This window comes from Astatotilapia calliptera, chromosome 13, assembly GCF_964374335.1.
Source record: "Astatotilapia calliptera chromosome 13, fAstCal68.1, whole genome shotgun sequence".
NCBI lineage: Eukaryota > Metazoa > Chordata > Actinopteri > Cichliformes > Cichlidae > Astatotilapia > Astatotilapia calliptera.
This window is the reverse complement of record NC_137434.1, coordinates 33,083,237-33,104,033: the sequence shown is the minus strand read 5'-3', so window position 1 is coordinate 33,104,033 and position 20,797 is coordinate 33,083,237. Positions and strand designations below refer to the sequence as shown.

Sequence of the window (20,797 nt, the reverse complement as noted above, 5' to 3'; positions counted from 1 at the left end):
CTCTTCAAATTACAAATGTCAAGGTGGTACTAGAGTAGTATTCAGGTAATTATAACTCTTAATATTCTTTAAAATGTAAGTGCAGCAGTTTAGGGTCATTAAGGATTGAGATAGAAATGTACTAAAAATGGTAAATGGCCTGTATTTGTATTTTGTATAGCGCTTTACTACAACCAGTCATCCACCCATTCACACACTAATGTACTTCTTTCCAATTGATGTAATGCCAAATCACAAAAATATTTTCCTCAAAGGGCTTTATATTGTAAGGTCAAGACCCTAAAATAATATTATTGGCGACAATGGGAAGGAAAAACTCCCTTTTAACAGGAAGAAACCTCCAGCAGAACCAGGCTCAGGGAGGGGCGGGGCCATCTGCTGTGATTGGTTGGGGTGAGAGAAGGAAGACAGGACAAAGACATGGTGTGGAAGAGAGACAGAGGTTAATAACTAATGATTACATTCAGAGTGGTGTATAAACACATAGTGAGAGAAAAATAATACTTCTTACCTAAGAAGTAACTAAGGGAGGATTTATGGTCACCTGATCCTGCTCTAACTTCATCTGGTTCCACAGACATGAGATGAAGTTCAGTCTCCTCTGACAATACACCCTGTACCCACTGCTCCACACCTTTATTATCAACAGTATCGAACGCTGCACTGAGGTCTAGCAGGACAAGCACAGAGATGAGTCCACTGTCAGAGGCCATAAGAAGATCATTTGTAACCTTCACTAAAGCTGTTTCTGTGCTGTGATGAGCTCTGAAACCTGACTGAAACTCTTCAAATAAACCTCTGCAGATGATCTGTTAGCTGTTTGACAACTACTCTTTCAAGGATGTTTGATATAAAGGAAGGTTGGAGATTGGCCTATAATTAGCTAAGACTGCTGGGTCTAGAGATGCTTTTTGAGTAAAGGTTTAACTACAGCCAGCTTGAAGGCCTGTGGTACATAGCCGATTATTAGAGATAGGTTGATCATATTTAAGATCGAAGCATTAATTAATGGCAGGACTTCTTTGAGCAGTTTTGTAGGAATGGGGTCTAAAAGACAGGTTGATGGTTTGGAGGAAGTAATTATTGAAGTTAACTCAGAAAGATCAATTGGAGAAAAAGAGTCTAACTTAACATCAATGGTACTAAGAGTAGCTGTAGATAATATTACATCTGTGGGATGATTACTGGTCATTTTTTCTCTAATGATTAAAATTTTATTAGTGAAGAAGTTCATGAAGTCATTACTAGTTAATGTTAAAGGGATTGTTGGCTCAACAGAGCTCTGACTGTTTGTCAGCCTGGCTACAGAGCTGAAGAGAAACCTGGGGTTGTTCTTATTTTCTTCAATCAGTGATGAATAGTAAGATGTTCTGGCTTTGTGGAGGGCTTTCTTATAAAGCAGCAAACTATTTCTCCAGGCTAAATGATGATCCTCTAGATTTGTGACACGCCATTTCCTCTCCAGATTACGAGTCATCTGCTTTAGGCTACGTGTTTGAGAATTATACCACGGAGTCAGGTACTTCTGATTAGAGACCTTAGTTTTCACAGGAGCTACAGTATCCAGAGTCGTACGTAGTGAGGAGGTGAAATTATTAACAAGATAATCGACCTCTGTTGGAGTAGCGTTCAGGTAGCTGCTCTGCTCTGTGTTGGTACAGGGCATTGAAGATGATAACAGTGGGTGGATTATATTCTTAAACTTAGTTACAGCGCTTTCAGAAAGACATCTACTGTGATAAAGTCTACTCTCCACCGCTGTGTAATCAATTATTGTAAATGTAAATGTTATCAGGAAATGATCAGACAGGAGAGGGTTTTCAGGAAACACTGTTAAATGTTCAGTTTCTATGCCATATGTTAAAACAAGATCTAGAGTGTGATTAAAGTGGTGGGTGGGTTCTTTTACATTTTGAGAGAAACCAATTGAGTCTAATAACAGATTAAATGCCATGTTGAGGCTGTCATTTTTAGCATCTACATGGATGTTAAAATCACCCACAATAATTATTTTATCTGAGCTCAGAACTAAATTAGATATAAAGTCTGAGAAATCAGACAGAAACTCTGTGTAAGGCCCAGGTGGACGATAGATGATAACAAGTAAAGACTGGTTTCTGAGTTTCACAGCTGGGGTGGACGAGGCTAAGCATCAGGCTTTCAAATGAATTAAAAGTCTGTCTGGGTCTTTGGTTGATTAATGTTCGTGTGTAATTTACGCTGAGTAGACTAACCACGTTATTAAATTAATGCATGTAAGGTGAACTAGCAAACACCATCATAGCTACATGCGGCTGTCTTCTTGTATGATGGCAGATACTCCCTTCGCCCTGGCCAAAAAATGACCAAAGAAAAAGTGGAAAACAGTTAAACATGAGAGATTTTTGGACAAAGTTTGTGTTTTTTCCATTGTTTAAGCACTGCTTCCAGCCAAGAGTGATGCCATAAATCCCCTATAGCTGCAGAAAAGGCTAACATTGTTATCTTTTTACAAAAAACAGCTGAACATGAGAGGTTTTTGGACAAAGTTTGTGTTCTCCATCCTTTAATCACCGGTTCGAGCACCGTTTAAGCACCGGCACCGTTTCAAAAGCACCGGTTTGGCACCGGTATCAGATAACACTTAAACGATACCCATCCCTAGTCAGGACAAAAGTGTGTGTGTGTTACTGCCAACAGTCATAGTTGGTTTCTCTTCTGCACAGAACACTAAATGGCTAAGGTACTACTGAAGTTTCTATCTGTTCCTCCTGGAGGCTAATAAGGAAACCTGGTTCTGGCCTGGAGGTAATGAGTGTACAGGCAGATTTCTTTTCTGATGTATTAATCACATATTTTAACCATATCACTTTAGTAATAGTAGTATCAGAAGACGTTAAACAGATAGTGAGACTCCAGGCTGTCTCCTGGCTGCATACTAATCCCATGTTTGCCTACTGGTGGTGGTCAGAGGGCCCGGTGGCGCCAGTGTCCGGCAGCCTCACCTCTGTCAGTGCAGCTGTGGCTACAATGTAGCCATCACCAGTGTGTGAATGTGTGTGTGAATGGGTGAATGTAGTGTAAAGTGCTTTGGGGTCCTTACAAAAAAACAGCTAGACACACCTCCCATGAAGATCACAATAGTGACTGTCAGTGGTCTTTGAGATTCATCGTCACAGCTCCACAGATTCTTTAGAAATCTGTCTTCCTTCACATTAACTTCAGGTCTTTGGAAAGGCATCGATCCTCCTCACAGAGAGCAGCAATCAGAAGTGAGCTGGCTTCACTTCCTTTTCGTCGCACTGTGTCGATCACGTCTCGTGCTTTATCTGCTCTGCTCTGCTGTGATCTGACTGATTCCATCTCCTGATCGTTGATAACACGCTGCTGCAGGAGTTTATCCAGAAGTTTGTTTAAAACAGATTCAGACACTCTTTCAATAAACCGTGAGCGAATTGTGAACAGTCTCTCATCCACCGGGACTCCGGCCTCTGCGGGGACATCCCTCATTAAGGTTTCTGTTCTTGGTGCTGAAGGAAAAAGACAGATAAAAGTAATTTAACTACACTCTGAACTGCAGATGAAAAGAGACTTAAGTATGATTTCAGTTAACTTTTATAAAATAACCTAGTAGCAGAAGTTTGCACGGTAATTTCTGCTCTGGCATTTGGCAGGAACCTTACCTGGCAGGTAAAGAGATGATTTCCAGGTTTCTGTCCCCTCTTGGTCTTTGACTGTCAGAGTCAAAATCTCTGGACTGGTACTCAGGAAAACTTGAAATGTTGGATGGTAATTTGGGCCAAACTTTAAGCGAAATTGTGTTTGCTAAAAACAACAGAAAGATGCCATTTTCATGACGAGTGAGTTATCCAGGACTTTAATTTAAGCAGCATTTAGTTTGACTCACCTCCGGCTGTATCCTGCTCTCAGGTTCACAGTGGATACTGTACCTTTGACCTAAGCTGAAAAGACAGTCAGCAGGGGTCTCAATGTATTCAGCACCATGTCCTTGTTGGGCAGCCACCTTCAGAGACAGGACAGTTTATTATGCTGGTAATGTTAATAAGTCTATTCACCTGTAGAGCTCATTTAAACGCATCAGGTGTAGAACATCATGTGTGAGTATGAATCAAAGAAAAACAATAATTCTTGAGATAAAACAACTTTGCACAGAGAAGGAAAGCTCTGGGACTTTATTTTTATCAGTAAAGTGTCAGATCTGACATTATGGTTCACAAACATCAAATGTTCACAGCTCAGGGTCATTACTGGGAGTGAATAATGAAGAGTAGTGATTGGTCAGCAGATCTGACAAGTCTGAAGGTGAATGTGATTACATAAACGTTAACTGGAGTCTGATCCTGTGTTTCAGGTAATCAGGGAGGAATGACCAGTAAACCTGTACATAATTTTAGTTAAACATCAGAAATGCTGAGAAATCATTTGGATTCTGAGAGGACCATAGAGTGATGATGTTGAAACTGTTTACCTCTGGCAAAGGGATATTTTCCTGCAGCAGAAACATGTTGATTCTTCGAGATCCTGTCTCCAGAGGTCGGAAGAACAGCAGAACTTGACCATTTATGGCTTCTGCCATGTTCAGGAACCGCTTGAAGACATCCCAGATGAGGCCAAAGGCAGAGAGGTGAGGGACTTTCACAACCACATGGGTGGCAGTGATCTCCAGCGGCTCCAAGATGCTCATCCCATCATCAGAGATGTGGGCAACAGACAGCAGGCCATCAACATGCAGTGCTGTGAAAGCAAAGAGCTTTTAATTCTGAGAGTTCAGATTTACTTCTCACCATACCTGAGAATTACATCTCCTCCAAACTACAGGTTCACTTCCATCCTTTCTTGTTATAAATAAACTGCATTATGGTTATTTGTATAATGCAGAACAGTTCATCTTAGTATAATATTTACAGGCCAATTGCACTTGTCAGTATTTTACCTAAGGTGTTAGAAAGAATCTTGTTTGATAGAGTTAGTGTGTTCATCTCTTCTCTGGATAATCAGTTTGGCTTCAAACTAAAGCACGGCACTGACATGTGCATATATGCACTCAAGGAAATAGTCAGTTTGTACAGGGCTAAAAATTCATCTCTCCTCATGTGTTTCATTGATGCCTCTCAGGCTTTTGATCGAGTGAACCACAGAAAACTTTTTGATAAACTGAAGACACGGGGAGTTCCTCAGTACATGGTGAGGATTCTCTCTTACTGGTACGCTCATCAGAACATGCAGGTTAAATGGGGAAGCAGTATTTCTGCCCCCTTTGATGTCAGCAATGGTGTTAGACAGGGTGGGATTTTGTCTCCAATTTTATTTAATTTGTATGTTGATGATTTGTCCATACAGCTGAGAGCCTGTAACACTGGGTGTATATTAGGTAAAACATTGATAAATCATCTCATGTATGCAGATGACCTGGTTGTTTTTAGTCCAAGCAGTGCTGGGTTACAGGATGTTCTTAATGTCTGTACTGAATATGGTGTGCAATATGACATTGAGTACAATGCTGCTAAAAGTGCTGTTTTGATATGTAGAACCAAGCAGGATAAACAGCTAAATTTCCCTTTGTTTAAACTGGCACAAAAAACTCTTGAAGTTCATAAAAAGGTGAAATACCTCGGTCACTTTATTACTGAGCAAATGAATGATGATGATGACATATACAGACAGCGGTGTAAGCTCTATGTGCAGGCAAATACTATTGCACGCAAATTCAGCTTTTGTTCACTTCCAGTTAAAGTGGCTTTGTTTAAAGCGTATTGCACACCGCTATATACTGCCCCCTTGTGGTCATCCTACAAACAATGTAGCATGCAGAAGCTGCATGTTGCATATAATGATGCGATGAGAATCCTTTGCAGGATACCTAGAAGTGGTAGTGCCAGCCAGATGTTTGTAGCTGTGGGTGTCTGGACTTTTAAAGCACTTTTAAGAAAGTTAATGTTCAATTTTAGAGAACGACTGGATGGTTCGAGTAACAGTATAATTTTAGCACTCACAGATCCAACACTGAGTGGTTCCCGTTACTCATCCAGTCTGAGAAAGCACTGGTTAAAGTTTTTGTGTATTTATTGATTTATTTTAAGTAATTGTGTTTTATGTATATTATGGTTTTATATTTTTACAAATGCTTTATATACTTATTTATATACATATATATATATTTAATGGTTTATACCTTGTGTTGGGGGGTGTTGTGTGTGTGTTTCTGTCTTGTTTTTTATGGACATGAAGTCTTCCAATAAAGATTGAATTGAATTGAATTAACTGAGCACCACACAGTAACACAGATGTTTTCAGAGCATCATCACAGCAGTCAGCATTACAGTGCTCACCCTCCTTTGTTTCACAGTGTGGCAGGTGGAGCTGACGGACTGCATCCTCAGAGCATGTGATATTGAACAGCGGCCCTGCAGCTGTTTTTCCAGCTGGCTGAAGGAGGCTCTCATCCCATTGGTTAGTCTGGTACAGCAGCTCCGCCTCCTGAGCCATAACAAACACCAGTCTGGTCAAAGTACACTGGAACACACCTGGACCAGGACACCTGAACCTGTAGGACACAGAAGGGCTGAAGCACTTCAACCAGCCTGTATGAGCTAAGGTCTGATCACCTCCCGCTGTATCACACGTGTCATGTCACATCATTACATACATGTTATCAACCTAATGTGAAACTAGAAGCACCTGTAGGAGATTTGTGTGGATTCAGTTTGTACTTCAGGGGTGAAGCTTGATGGAGGCTGGAATTCAGAGAGGAAACAACATCAGCTGTTTAAAGCAACAATAAACAAGTAAGCAGTGAAGAAACTACATGGAGTACACATTATTGATCTGTACATACGATGACACTAAATCTTAAACCTTATTGGCTGTCTGGCCTGACTGATCTGCCTTGTGCTGTAACACATATGACACCGTTTCTGTGCTGAAAGCCTCTGTTTTTGTTCCATAACACAATAATCAGATCCACGTGCATTTCTCTCACCTCTGTGTCATCCTGAGACAAATCAAGCTGTGTGTCTAATGAGTCTGGATTGAGTCTGACCTCAGAGTCACCTGATGAGAGACAAACACTGAATAATTCAGGATTCCCTGGAACTCTAACTGGTGCTGTTTACAATCATATTCATTTGTTAGTGGTTTTCTAACAAAATACAAACTGTTTGTGAGGGATTTCTCTTTCTTCTTTAGGGACCCACCATCTTCAGCTGCAACCTTCTCACTCACTAAAAAGATTTAAAAAGTATTAAAATATTTTGACCAAAACCAGTACCTAAAAAAAAAATCATCAAAAAACGAGCAAACATAATTTATAGATTTTTGCAGAATGAAACAAGTACAAACTAGCTGTCACGTGATATGGTATTGATGAAATATTAATGAACATGACAAATAGACTAAGTACTCACTGGTTTTGTCTCTGGAAGATTTAATAGTCTTGTTATTGAAACTGCAGACAGTAACGTTAAAACGCAACTGATTAATATGCACTAAGTCAACCCAGAGAAACAGAAGAAAACAGACTTTACCATGAAGATCCTCAGTGTGGATCAGTATAATATCAGCCTGATGTCTGAAGTTTAGTGTCAGCACAACTTTCACATCATATTCATCTCAACACAACTAAAACATGCTGACTGACCTCAGAGTTTCAAGTCCACATCCTGGACTCTCCAGAAAACCACACAGATGCTTCACTCCTGAATCCTGCAGCTTGTAGTTGTAGCTCAGGTCCAGCTCTCTCAGATGGGAGGGGTTGGACTTCAGCGCTGCTGCCAGATAATCACAGCTGATCTCTGACAAACCACACTCCTTCAATCTGTATAAAGAATGAAAGATGTAAGTTTATTAGACAAAGTGTGAGCTTGGAATCATTCAGTGTTTCATCATCTGTTCAGAGCTGAAGAAGGTTCAGAATGTAGAAGTTTAGAAAATGGAAACTCCAAACAGCTGAAGCCAACAGGAAGCAGCTTCAAACAAATACAAAAACTCTTGTTTTTCTAATTTTTCACATTAAAGTCGTACAGTTATCATAAAACCATGAAAAGACTTAAAAAGGGTTTATGCTACAGTTTTATCCAGCGTCATCTCCCTTCAGATTTATGATCGTCATGCATTATTGGCGATCAAATCTGCTATGGATAATTTTCAACAAAACAAGGTTGTTTTTCCAACGCAGTTTGAGCGTAGCACAGCACCCGGCTTATGTCCATTCTTGCTGATCAGCTCATTTTTTGCTTCAGAGGCCTCATTGGAGGAAGAGAGCTGGCTTTCTTGTGCTGCTTTGGAGAGAAGTGGATCTTCGGGGGCCTGTATTCCTGGGTTGCTGCCGGTAAAATAATCCTGAGACTTGCCAGACCTGGACCTGGACACAGCTTCGGACATCGGTCCCACACTGCTATCCATCATCAACAGTTCACTGAGGCAGGGTTGTGTTCCATCACATTTTAAACATGCTGAGGTAACTCCTCTTTTAAAAAAACAGAATCTAGATCCTAGCTCTACTAGTAATTATCGGCCTATTTTAAAATTGCCATTTATAAACAAATTACTAGAAACAATTGTAGAAAATCAGTTTAGGTCCTTACTATGCAGATTACAGATTTTTGACCCTTTCCAGTCTGGCTTTCAAAAGCAGCACTCCAGCGCTCTCTTAATGGTCTATAATGATCTATCAAGGGCTTCTGATACAAGGGATTGTTCTGTGATCATTTTGCTTGATCAGACCTCTACATTGGAGAGACCAAACAGCCACTTCACAAGCGCATGGCACAACATAGAAGAGCCACCTCCACAGGACAAGACTCAGCAGTCCATCTGCATCTTAAGGATAAAAAACACTCTTTCGAGGATGCCAATGTTCACATTTTGGACAGTGAAAGAAGCCATCTATGGCCACTGTGAGCGACCATCTTTGAACAGAGGCAGTGGTTTAGGACACCAACTGTCTGCCATCTATAATCCAGTTTTGAGTTCCCTCCCCAGACGCCTTAACACCCACTCACATCCTGGGCCATCTGACCTCAGGAATTCGCATGATAAGGTGGAGCCAGGTTTCACAATGAGCTCACCCAAAACCCTGGCTGATTGGGACCCACACCCAGCACAACATCATATTTAAAATCATATTCATCTCAGCACAATTAAAACATGGTGACTGACCTCAGAGTTTCAAGTCCACATCCTGGACTCTCCAGAAAACCACACAGCTGCTTCACTCCTGAATCCTTCAGGTTGTTTCTACTCAAGTCCAGCTCTTTCAGATGCGAGGATTTGTTCTTCAGTGCTGCTGCCAGATAATCACAGCACATCTCTGAAAAACAACAGTTCCTCAATCTGTATAAAGAAGGTTCAGAATGTAGAAATTTAGAAAATGGAAACTCCAAACAGCTGAAGCCAACAGGAAGCAGCTTCAAACAAACACAACAAGAAAAAAAATTGTGAATTTTTCGCTGTTTCACTGTTAGTGGGTTTAATCATTCCTGCTGCACTGTTTGTCCTTACTCTGACTCGTCACATGTTTGGAGGCATATTTGATGTTTGCTCTTCTGGAAAATATGGAATGGAGACACACTTCAGTCTTTATGGACCTGTTTCTGTACCTGCCACCTCCATTCTAGATGTTTGTACATCAGCTTATGAAATCCTGCCTGCTGTTGAAGTCTAGCATTACCCAGCAAGCCGTGCAGCAGTGTCAGTTTGTAAATGCGAAATAATTCCTGCTCCAAACTGTTTCTGTTTCACAGATTGCTGTGTCCTGTAACCCTTGACCTGCTAAAGCAAGTCAGCTGTGGATTATTTGTTGTTGTGTCTCTGAATTAGGAAAGGTCGGCAGGCTGCTTGCCGCCCTGTGGAGGGCTGCAGCCTAGTGTAGCCTAGAGTGTCACTGTTTGAAATGTGAACATTGTTCTGCTACAGTCAATGGACTAAATCAGAGAAGAAGAAAACAGACTTTACAATGAAGATCCTCAGTGTGGATCAGTATATCAGCCTGATGTCTGCAGTTTAGGGTCAGGCACAACATCATATTTAAAATAATATTCATCTCAGCACAACTAAAACAAGGTGACTGACCTCAGAGTTTCAAGTCTACATCCTGGACTCTCCAGAAAACCACATAGTTGCTTCACTCCTGAATCCTGCAGATTGTTGCTACTCAGGTCCAGCTCTCTCAGATAGGAGGGGTTGGACTTCAGTGCTGATGCCAGATAATCACAGCTGATCTTTGACAGCCCACACCAAACCAATCTGTATAAAGATGGAAAGAAGTAAGTTTTAGTAGACAAAGTGTGTTCTTGAAACTATTTATTGTTTCATTATTTCATCTGCTCAGAGCTGAAGAACGTTCAGAATGTAGAAGTTTAGAAAATGGAAACTCCAAACAGCTGAAGCCAACAGGAAACAGCTTCAAAAGAACACAACAAGAGAAAAAACTCTGAATTTTTCACATTAAAGTCGTACATTTCTAACAAGAGTATTTTAAAGGCGGCGTCACTGATGATTGTCTTCTATTCAATTAAACGTTGGTTTTCCACATGGTAATGGTTTTAATGATGCACAAAAGACTGAGTGCAAAGAGCGAGTGAGGAGGATGACAGTGAGATGGTACAAGAGAATCAAGAACCTGGCGAGGAAATGAGCAGGAGCCTGTTGAACTGAAGCTTTCACAGAGACGTCTTTTACTGCACATAACCAGGACACAGACTCTTAATCCTGAAATTTGGATGACCTTTCTCTCTTTGTGTTCACAAATGATGCAATAACTCTGTGACTGTCCTGGAACTTTCAGCAGTATTGTTACATCCTTTTTCCACAGCTCTTATGACAGCAGTGTACATTCACTGCAGGCACAATCTGCCTCTGCTTCAGCACCGTTTATGATGCACAAACTGCAGGAACCAAACTCATTCTGGCTCATTTGAATTATGTCTGCATACAAAGACACTTTGAAACTCTCATCAGTATGTTTCCTGGCCTACTAGGAGGGATCAAACTCTGGATCTTTTTTCTGGATCAGTTAAGGATGCTTTTCCATCCGAAGAAAGACCAGCACCATACTTGTTGTGCATAAAAGGTGGGAACATCAGCGCTGCCACATGGGCACAACACTGCATGAACAAGGACTCAGTACTTCCAATAAAGGACTAGGACAAAGAACAGGTGAGTGAGAAGACCCTGTTGGTGTGGACGGACCATCAGGGGCTCCAAGACTAAGGAACAGAGACGTCCATGTACCAGCTGAGGATGCTGCAGTGATCCTGGAAGCTCAGTCCAATCTGAGGCCGTACCGTGTAAACTACGTGAACCACAGTTTCTTCACAGACTTTAGCCAAGTGAACATCTGGAGATCCAACAGTGCACGAGCTGCAAGCGATCAGCTGTTTTCTCATATACACAGATTCTCTCATCAGCTGCTGTGATGTGCATGCACTTCTCAAATCTGCTTGAGCAGCAGTATATCCTTGATGTTGTTCCTTTCTAACCAAAGATATGGGACTGAGCTCCACTGAGCTAGTTCTACTTTCATTCAGATATAAACTGCTACAGTCTGCTGCTCCTTTCTTTGCTACCATCACAGGAGCTCTTTATTCTGTTCTTCACTCTTATTGGTTCTTTGTGTGCTTGTTTTTAGAATAGTAGTCAGTCTTATTGTTCAAAGAAGGCAGTCAGTTGTAACTAAATGTAGCTGCTACAAGTAGTTTTTTTAAACTTTATATTTATTGGGTATTTTTTTCCTGGAAAGTGGCCGCCGACCCCGAATCAGATGTGGATGAGGCGGTGTTGTGGGAATCGTCAAATCCGAGCCTCCAGAGTGTGAGGACAATGGCTGGAAAGCCTCAGCTGAGCCTCTAGGGGGGTCAGGTTGGATCCTGGCAGCCCTCACCCTGGGTGCTGGGACAGGCACAGGAGCAAACTGGACACCGGTCACCCCCACCCGAGGGACAGGAACGGCTGCAGGAGTAGGCTGGGTCACAGCTGCCCTCGCCCTGGGAGCTAGCAAAGGAATGGGTGATGGCTGTGCATCAGCAGCACCGTCCAGAGGAATTGGTACCGGTGCGGGGACGTGCTGAGCCCTAGCTGGTCGAGGAGCTGTTGCAGGGACAGGCTGAGCCTTTGCTGCCTTCACCTGAGAAGGTGAAACAGGTGAAGGTGAAGGCAGAATCTGAGCCGCTGTGCTAGCAGGAAAAGTCTGAGCAATGGGTGTGGAAATAATGACTGGATGAGTGATACTGACAGGTTTAGAGGTGTGAATATTTTTAATAATGGCCTGGGATGATGAAACAGTTTCTTCGGCGGCAGAATGGTGAGTATTAATTGGATAGTCCAGAATGTAATCACAAAACACAGTCTTTTGATTAGGTAGATGGTGAAAAGTCTCTGGCTTGCAGTGAGGAGTAAGAAAGGGAAAGTACTGCCTCCTGCCACTCGAAAATGTCTGAGTCCACTGGGTCACAGACGTGTCTTCGTGGCACGGGTCTTGTCATTCTGTCAGGGATGTGTGTGGATGAGAGGAAGAGATAACCCAAATGCAGGACTCACGGTGAGAGTTGGAGTTTATTATAATGACGGGACGAGCAGAACATATGATGGCTGAACTGACTGAAAGACTGGCTGGCTGAACTGAGTACACACATGCTGAGTAGACAACATCAATGACAAAACGCTGGACCGAGAGAAACTGAGGGTTTAAATACAGGCTGGATGGTGAGTGATTAGAAACTGGTGAGTAAATGGCTGAACTTAATCTGAGTAAAGACACATGGAAACAACTGGAACAGCAAAACAGGAAATGAGAACGAGTGACAAAATAAACTGAACATGAACAAACTGAAAACACTGGTTGAGCCACCCAGGAACCCTGACAGTCGTTCCATAGTATGAATTTCGTGTATTATTTCTGTCCAGTCAGAAACAGTAGGTGGTTCCTCATTCAGCCATTTATGTGTTATAGCTTTCTTGCTGGCTGCCTGTAGTATCTGTAGCAGTTATCTATCCCGTTTCTTCAATCTGGTTGGTATATTGCCTAAACAAAAAGACACTGAAACTCCGTTCAAGCTGTGACCCAATTATCTGCTTAGTGTGTTCAATCACAACTGACCAGTAGGGGGAGATTTTAGAACACTCCCAAAAGACATGGAAATGGCCTGCCAAAGTATATCCACATCTCCTCCAACATTTCCCTTGGTCAACATTTTTGCTTTGGAGTTCTTTAATCTTAGGTGTGATTAAAAAACAAAACAAACCTCATAGTTTTTTTCCAAGTGAATTCTGTCCATAGTTCTAAACTTAATGTAGGTGGTAGACAACAGTTTCCTTTCTTTTTGTAGTGCTGAGTAGATCATGGAAATTAGTTTTTTTTTTTTTAGCAGTTTCCCTTTGCATATATGTATAAAAATGTGGACTAGAGATCTTCCCTCCTTATGCTGGGCTCACACTGTGCGATTTTTGGCCCATTTTGAGCCAATTTTTGAGTCGTGCGACTGTTTTGGTGATCAGCCTGATTCTGGCCTTCATCGTGCGTCGTGCATCTGTAACAGTGTTTATGTGGTGTTAAATACCACTTGCAACAAATGTCAGTGTAATGGGGAAACAACGCCCCCCCCCCCCCTTGGTGTGGCTGGCTGCATTAATCGCTGCCAGTCTGCCGTAGCCATACGAGAGGTGAGTTGTATTGTTCCGCCCACGATATAGCTAAGTAGTACAGCACATAAAACATGTTTGATTAGCTGATGGGCACCAAGTGTAATAAGTGCTTAGTGGACACATGTCCAACACCAGTTTATGTACTTTTCATTTGTTTATTATTGTGTAAAACTGTATGCTAAAGTGGAATGCTAATGGGATGTTCTGCCGTAGTGTGCTGTGCGGAGTGGTGTGTGGTGAGCCTGTCCACTGATAAAACACCGTTGTTTCCATTCAGGCAATAAAGTGGCAACGATTGATAAGAGACTCCTTGTCTTCTTCAACACAACGCAGAGTCGAGGAGTCTGCTTGGGCCGAACTGTTGCAGCGGGATGAAGCAGAAACCGGTTACACGTCGTGTAGTATACGTGGGGTAACGAGAAGCAATTAACACCTCACGACCAGCTCCCGATCATAAATCACTTGGTCGTGAGGGTGTCACCACAGCCGCTCACACTGCGCACGCGCAAACACATAAACGTCGGTGAAAAAGATGGAGTAGCACAGCAGTGCAACGTGTGATCTGAACACAAGGGATGGAGGCACTTGTAGAACTCATCCGAGCCTTTTCGATGTGGCCTCACAAAATTATCACGACTGCAACAACCGTGAAAATAGTTGGATTTACATGCTGCTCAATCACAGCTGCCTGATCATGTTTTTCATTAGCTATTTAGCAAAGTTGATGGCGGTGGTGTGCGTGTCTGTGTGACAGAGAGGGAGAGCGAGCGACAGAATTTCTGTTATAACTTTTATTTTATGGAGGCACAGTGTGAGCACTCGGGTCAATCAGAGCATCGGGCCGTATAGTGTGAGACCTGCATCGTGACCTACGAACTTCTAACCCCTGCGAGTCAATTGTACAGTTTGAGCAGGAGCTGAATAACGCGACTGAAAAAAATCGCACAGTGTCTGCCCAGCTTTAGACAACAATCTCCATATTAAAATGCAATTTTAATTGGAGATATCTAAAAAAAATAAATAAATAAAAATCACCTCTCCTCAAGATGTAATTGACTGACATTTGTTGGAAGGTATCTAAACCTTTTTCAGATGATATTTTCCAGTATGCAATGATACCTAGGTTGCACCAGTTTTTAAACCTACTGTCAATATTTGCAGGGGTGAATGCTGTGTCATATGCTGGCCACCATAGTATTCTCGCGTCTCTTTCTAAGATTTTATCTTTAAGTTCCCAAAACCAGATATTTTGGTACTTTTATGCAGTAGGATACTAGCTGGAAGAGGGACATGAATTTCCACCTGGTCTATTTTTTTCCATCTGGTGTCACATGTTGGGTTGCACCATGCAATCAGGACTCTGAGCTGTGTAGCTTTATAAGTTTTCTAGACATGCCTCCTTTATTTCTAGGTAACTCTAATGTCTCATACTTTATTCTATTCTCCCCCCACCTCGACGGGCAATGCCAGGAATAAATAAAGCAGTTTAGGTAGTACCGTCATTTTTATTAATTCAATCCTGTTATGCATATTCATTGGCAGTAGCAACCATCTGTCAAAATCTGCTTTTTCTGCATCCAAGGAGAGCAGAGCCATGTCTGGATGTTCTGAGTTTGAGTAAAGTACATTCAGTACTCTGCGAATACCATGCTGCGCTTGCCGGCCTTTTATAAAACCATTCTGGTCAGTATCAGCGAGAAGATGAAGGTACCGTTCAAGTCTGTTTGCCAGTACTTTACTTATTATCTTGGCGTCAGAGTTTATTAATGAGATTGGTCTATAAGATTCACATTTTGTAGGTGGTTTCCCAGGCTTAGGGAATACCGTTATGAGTGCATTACGCAAGGAGGGGGGAAGCTCTTTTAAATCATAACTTTCCGCTAGCATGTCGTATAGAGGGCGTACTAATTTGTCTTTAAATATTTTGAAAAGGTCTAGTGGGATTCCATCTGGGCTGGGAGTTTTTCCCATTTTTAATTTATCAATTGCAATCGACAGTTCACTCATAGATAACTGAGAGTCTAGTTCACATCGAGCTTCTTCAGACAGTGAAGGGGTGCTTATTGAGTCAAAGAAGGATTCTAGTGATTCTTGAGTCGCATCTCCTGTTGAGGTATATATTGTGAGTAGTAGAGTTCAAAGAGTTCATTTATTCTGTAAGGATCTGTGGTGTTTTCGTCTGCAGTTCTAATTTCATTTATTGTTTGTTCGTTCAGTAGCGTTTTTATGCGCCATGCCAAAAGTTTTCCTGCCTTTTCCCCCTGGTCATAGTAGGTCTGTCTCAGTCTAAATAGTCCTGCTGAGGCTTTCTCAGTAGTTAATTTATCATATTTTGAGCAGTTCAACCCCTAAATATTTAATTAAGTTCGTATTCCAACTACCCTTTAGGAGTTTACAAATATATTTGTTTGGTTTATATTTAGAGATAAGAAATTGAGTTTTGTGAAGGTTTAATTTGTACCCAGAATATGAGCCAAACATATTGAGCAAAGATAGTAATATTGGTAGGCTAATAGTGCGTTTAGTAACAGTCACAAGGACATCATCTGCATATAAACAAACCTTGTACTCTTTGCCATTGATGATAACACCTGTAACTTCCTCGCATTCTCAATGGCCTGTGCCAATGGATCAATAAACAGTGCAAATAGAGCAGGGCTAAGAGGACAGCCCTGTCTATATCCTCTTTTAAGAACTAAGTCTGAGAGGTCCCCATTAACGTTTATCCTTTTATAAGGAGAATTATACAAGGACCTCAAACAACTAATCATCTGGTTATTAAAACCAAGGTGTTTTAGAACCCAACATAAAACTCCCATCTGACGGAGTCAAAGGCTTTTTCAGCGTCAAGGCTAAGAACTACCATCTCTATGTTTTTGATATCATTTATTTGATGAAGTGCCCGTCTTATGTTATCATGTGTTTGTCTATTCTTTACAAATCCTCTCTGACCAGTATCAAAAGTTCAGGGAGTATAGGTTCAAGTCACTTGGCCAATATTGTTGCAAATATTCTATAGTTTATATTTAATACTGAGTCTGTAGGAGCTATATTTGGTTTTGTCTTTTCCAGACTTTGGTATTACAGAGATGAGAGCTTGTCTCCATAATACTGTTATTTTGCCCCCCCTTATTTTGTTCTGTCCCAATAGAAGGTAAATCTAGAGAGGCCAAGAAGTTATCTACAATTGTTAAATCTGTTGCTGGGGGCTGGTTATATAAATTTGAGTAATACGCAACAAAGGATTTTTGTATGTCTTCCAGGTTATATTGTATCTTATTGGTCTGTGGGTTCTTTATTTTGTGTATATACCTGTCGCCTTGCTGTTTACGTGTCTTTCAGGCAAGAAATTTCTTAGCTTTGGGGCCATTTTCATATTAGGTCTGCTTAATAAATCTATCTTTGTTTTCCATTTGGTTCTCATACAATTAACTTAATAAACTGATCCGTAAGGCCAGCAATGTTGTGGGGATGGAGCTGGACTCCCTCAAGGTGGTGTCGGAGAGGCGGATGCTGTCCAAGATAAAGACAATGTTGGATAACACCTCCCACCCACTCCATGACATGCTGGTCAGTCACAGGAGCTCGTTCAGTGAGAGACTGAGATTACCGAAAAGCACCACTGAACGACACAGGAAATCATTCCTGCCTGTGGCCATCTCCCTGTACAACGCATCCACTTAACACACTGTTTGCTGCTACAACTACACATGTTTCTTTTCCAACTATTTATTTATGAGTGACTTATGTATGTATGTATGTATGTATATATATGTATATATTGTACTATTCTTAGTTAGCGTATTGTCTGTCTTGTCTTAATGTTGGTTTAAAATGGAGCACTGTAACAAAAAATAATTTCCCCCAGGGATCAATAAAGTATTCTGATTCTGATTCTGATTCTGAATTCGTTAAGGACCTGCCTTCTAAGTAATAGCTGTGTCCGAGTATCTTCATTATTATTTTTCATGTATTCGTCTTCTAACCATCTGAGTTTCATGACTGCCTCCTCAATTTGTCTCTCTTTTCCCTTTTTCTTAATAGGTGACCACATTAAAAATTTACCTCTGAGAACTGCCTTAGCAGCATCCCATAACACAGCGGTCCCCAACCTTTTTTGCACCACGGACCGGTTTATGCCCGACATTATTTTCACGGACCGGCCTTTAAGGTGTCGCGGATAAATGCAACAAAATAAAACTAGTACCGGTACCGAAAAAAAGAAGATTTATTCATAACACACGTGAAAAGACCCAGGAAAACAGAGTAAATGATACAAACGATAACAAAATAACGCTGAAAACCGATAAAAACCCTGAAAAAAATACATTTCACACCTGAGCCTCAACTCTCGCGGCCCGGTACCAAATGAATCACGGACCGGTGCCGGTCCGAGGCCCGGGGGTTGGGGACCGCTGCCATAACACACTGGGTGAAATGTCTCCATTGTTATTATCATTCATATAGTTTTTAAATTCATTTTCTACAGATTTACAGAACTGAGTTTCATTGAGAAGGCTGGAGTTAAATGGTAAATGGCCTGTATTTATATAGCGCTTTACTGGTCCCTAAGGACCCCAAAGCGCTTTACATATCCAGTCATCCACCCATTCACACACACATTCACACACTGGTGATGGCAGCTACATTGTAGCCACAGCCACCCTGGGGCGCACTGACAGAGGCGAGGCTGCCGGACACTGGCGCCACCGGGCCCTCTGACCACCACCAGTAGGCAACGGGTGAAGTGTCTTGCCCAAGGACACAACGACCGAGACTGTCCAAAGGGTCGCTTTACGCCTAGTGTCCAAGTGTAATGTCAAATAAACTCCAGCATGATCTGAAATGTCTCTTACTCCTATATCACAATCAATAACCCTGTGTCTGTCTGAGTTGAGCATGAAAAAGTAGTCCAGTCTAGAAAACATCGAATGAGAGTGAGAAAAAAAAGAAAAACGTCTTTGGATGAAGATCTCCCCATACATCCACCATGCCTAGTTCTTTAAGCAATTTATTTACTTGATTTGCTTCAGGTAATATCTTTTTTGTTCCTGTTGAAGAGTCTAATGGTGGATTAAGGTGAATGTTCCAGTCACCCCCACATATTATCACCCCAGATACTTCTGCACATATTAAATCAAAAACTCTTTTAATCAATTGCCTGTCTCTTCCTAGCGGTCTGTAAACATTTAACAGTGTAACCTCTTTATGGTTAATAAAACCCTTCACTAATAGGTACCAGTTTGATCAACTAGTCCCTGAATGCAATTGACACCCTCTTCTTGACGAGAAGCAGACTTTAAAATTGACATTGGGACATCAGTGGTTCGCACTAAAGCAAGAACACCACCATTATTTCATGCGGCTACCATATCGGCGCCAGCTGTGGTCTCAAGGCTGGAGCTGAACATAACAATCTGTGTTTAGACTCTTCGTTCCAAACGCTCTTGTTCACTTATCTCCGAGGCCGAGCGCTGGATGAATAGTTGCAGGGCAGGATGGCTGTATCTGCATCAGCTTACTTCTCACCCCTTACCCACCGCTGTGGCTTGTAACGTGCTTCATGATGTTGTGATGTGGACATTTATGTGCTCTTTGTGCAGAGGAGTTTTTTGTTTTCTGTTGTCATGCTGTCCTCCCATAGGAGCGCAGCATGAGTAGAGCTCTCTCTTCCCCTCCTCAACTTGCCCATTGTATTGTACATTTCAGTGTTTTTCCATAATACTACCAGCCTCCGACTTGACTCCGCATGTGATGTAAGGTCGGGGGGGGGGGGGGGTTATGAGGAGAAATATGAATGTCTAAACAGCTGATTTAAGAGGCTAAATGACCTCCTCAACAGGCCTCTGGAGTCTTGAAGTCTTCTTCAGGAAAACAGGAAACAGGAAGATGTTGCATTACCGCCACCAACTGGTGTGGAGTGTGGACCGAAATGACAAAAAAGTAAAAAATAAATTCAAATCCTCCCAAACAAATGGGTCTGCCTTAAAAACCAAAACTTGTTTAACTTTCACTTATAGAGTTCATGCGAAAGAAATCAATCAAGTCCAGGTTCACTTTCATATCGTCCAGCTTTGTGATCAGATGTCTTCTTTCAACATCATACTTCTGACAATGCAATAAAACATGTTCGCACACTAATATCCATATCTACCATCGGTCTCCTTGTTGCTTCTTTTGCTCTCCTATATGCCATTTCACTTCCTTCAACTCCATGATGCACTGATACCCATAAGAATGTGACCATAAGCCACATCATAATATATCTGAATAGTGTTTGCTGGATCTCAATCAGAATGTCAGGCCTGCATTTTGAGTGACTGTCTTGCAAACTGGCCAGTGACGAGCTCGAGTCCGAGCATATGAGTCTTGAAGTTCTCCAGAAGCCTGCTAATGAACTAATCATTTGATCCAGGTGTGTTCACCCAGGGTGAGATTTAAAACCTGCAGGACACCGGCCCTCGAGGCCGGGAGTTCGACACCCCTGCTTTAGCCAGATCGGCGCACATGCAGTAATGTACAAGCGTGGGTTTTTCAGCCAAAGGGTCATGATTACTTACAAAGATGAGGAAAGTTTACATTGGCCATAAAGTTACATTGGTGATTGTAAAGAGGAAATCCTCAGATGGTACTCACGTTGTGTCGGAATGTAATTTTTCCTGAATGCATTGTACTCTCATCTCTCTGTTGTAGCGTGGCGCCTCTGCAGTTTCCCATGGTGGTCGTTTCATCCTTGTCCTCAGCAGTTCTACTACAGGGATCAGGTTTCCACCGTCCATCAGTCCTCTTCTCCTCTTCTCCTCTTCGCCTCAGATCGGCAGCCACCTCCTGTGCTTCATTATAGATTACCAGTCCGGTGTTAAAATGAACTTAAAATGAACCTGGATAGAGTGTCTGGAAACGAAGGCCTTTTTCTTTTAACGCTCTTCGAATAGTGGCGTATCCCTTTCTCTTCGCCAGGGTGTCACTGGTATAATCTTGCTCAGAAAACACGCATTTCCCTTTATACTGAATGTGTCACGTTTCTGGGTCATTTTGACCCAGCATTTTCTCTTTCTTATATTTTGGTGTCTTTCTTTAGTGATGCTGTTTTGATTATTATTATTATTCTACATTTAGTTCAGTGTCAAGCCTGCGTCTTTGTAAATTGTTTCTTGTT

The 20,797-nt window shown here is 41.7% G+C and overlaps 1 pseudogene across 1 annotated transcript in view; it reads right to left on the bottom strand.

The window, feature by feature from the left end:
- Nucleotides 1-163: 163 nt before the first annotated feature.
- Nucleotides 164-20,797, bottom strand: part of LOC113035428 (NACHT, LRR and PYD domains-containing protein 12-like) — a 36,767-nt pseudogene continuing 16,133 nt past the window's right edge. The window contains exons 6-16 of the transcript XR_013900960.1: nucleotides 10,069-10,242; nucleotides 9,157-9,330; nucleotides 7,624-7,813; nucleotides 7,040-7,050; nucleotides 6,679-6,734; nucleotides 6,330-6,611; nucleotides 4,469-4,734; nucleotides 3,887-4,003; nucleotides 3,663-3,804; nucleotides 3,103-3,509; nucleotides 164-670 (exon numbers count right to left, since the gene is read on the bottom strand). The product of XR_013900960.1 is annotated as an NACHT, LRR and PYD domains-containing protein 12-like (transcript). The remainder of the gene's footprint in view (nucleotides 671-3,102; nucleotides 3,510-3,662; nucleotides 3,805-3,886; nucleotides 4,004-4,468; nucleotides 4,735-6,329; nucleotides 6,612-6,678; nucleotides 6,735-7,039; nucleotides 7,051-7,623; nucleotides 7,814-9,156; nucleotides 9,331-10,068; nucleotides 10,243-20,797) is intronic.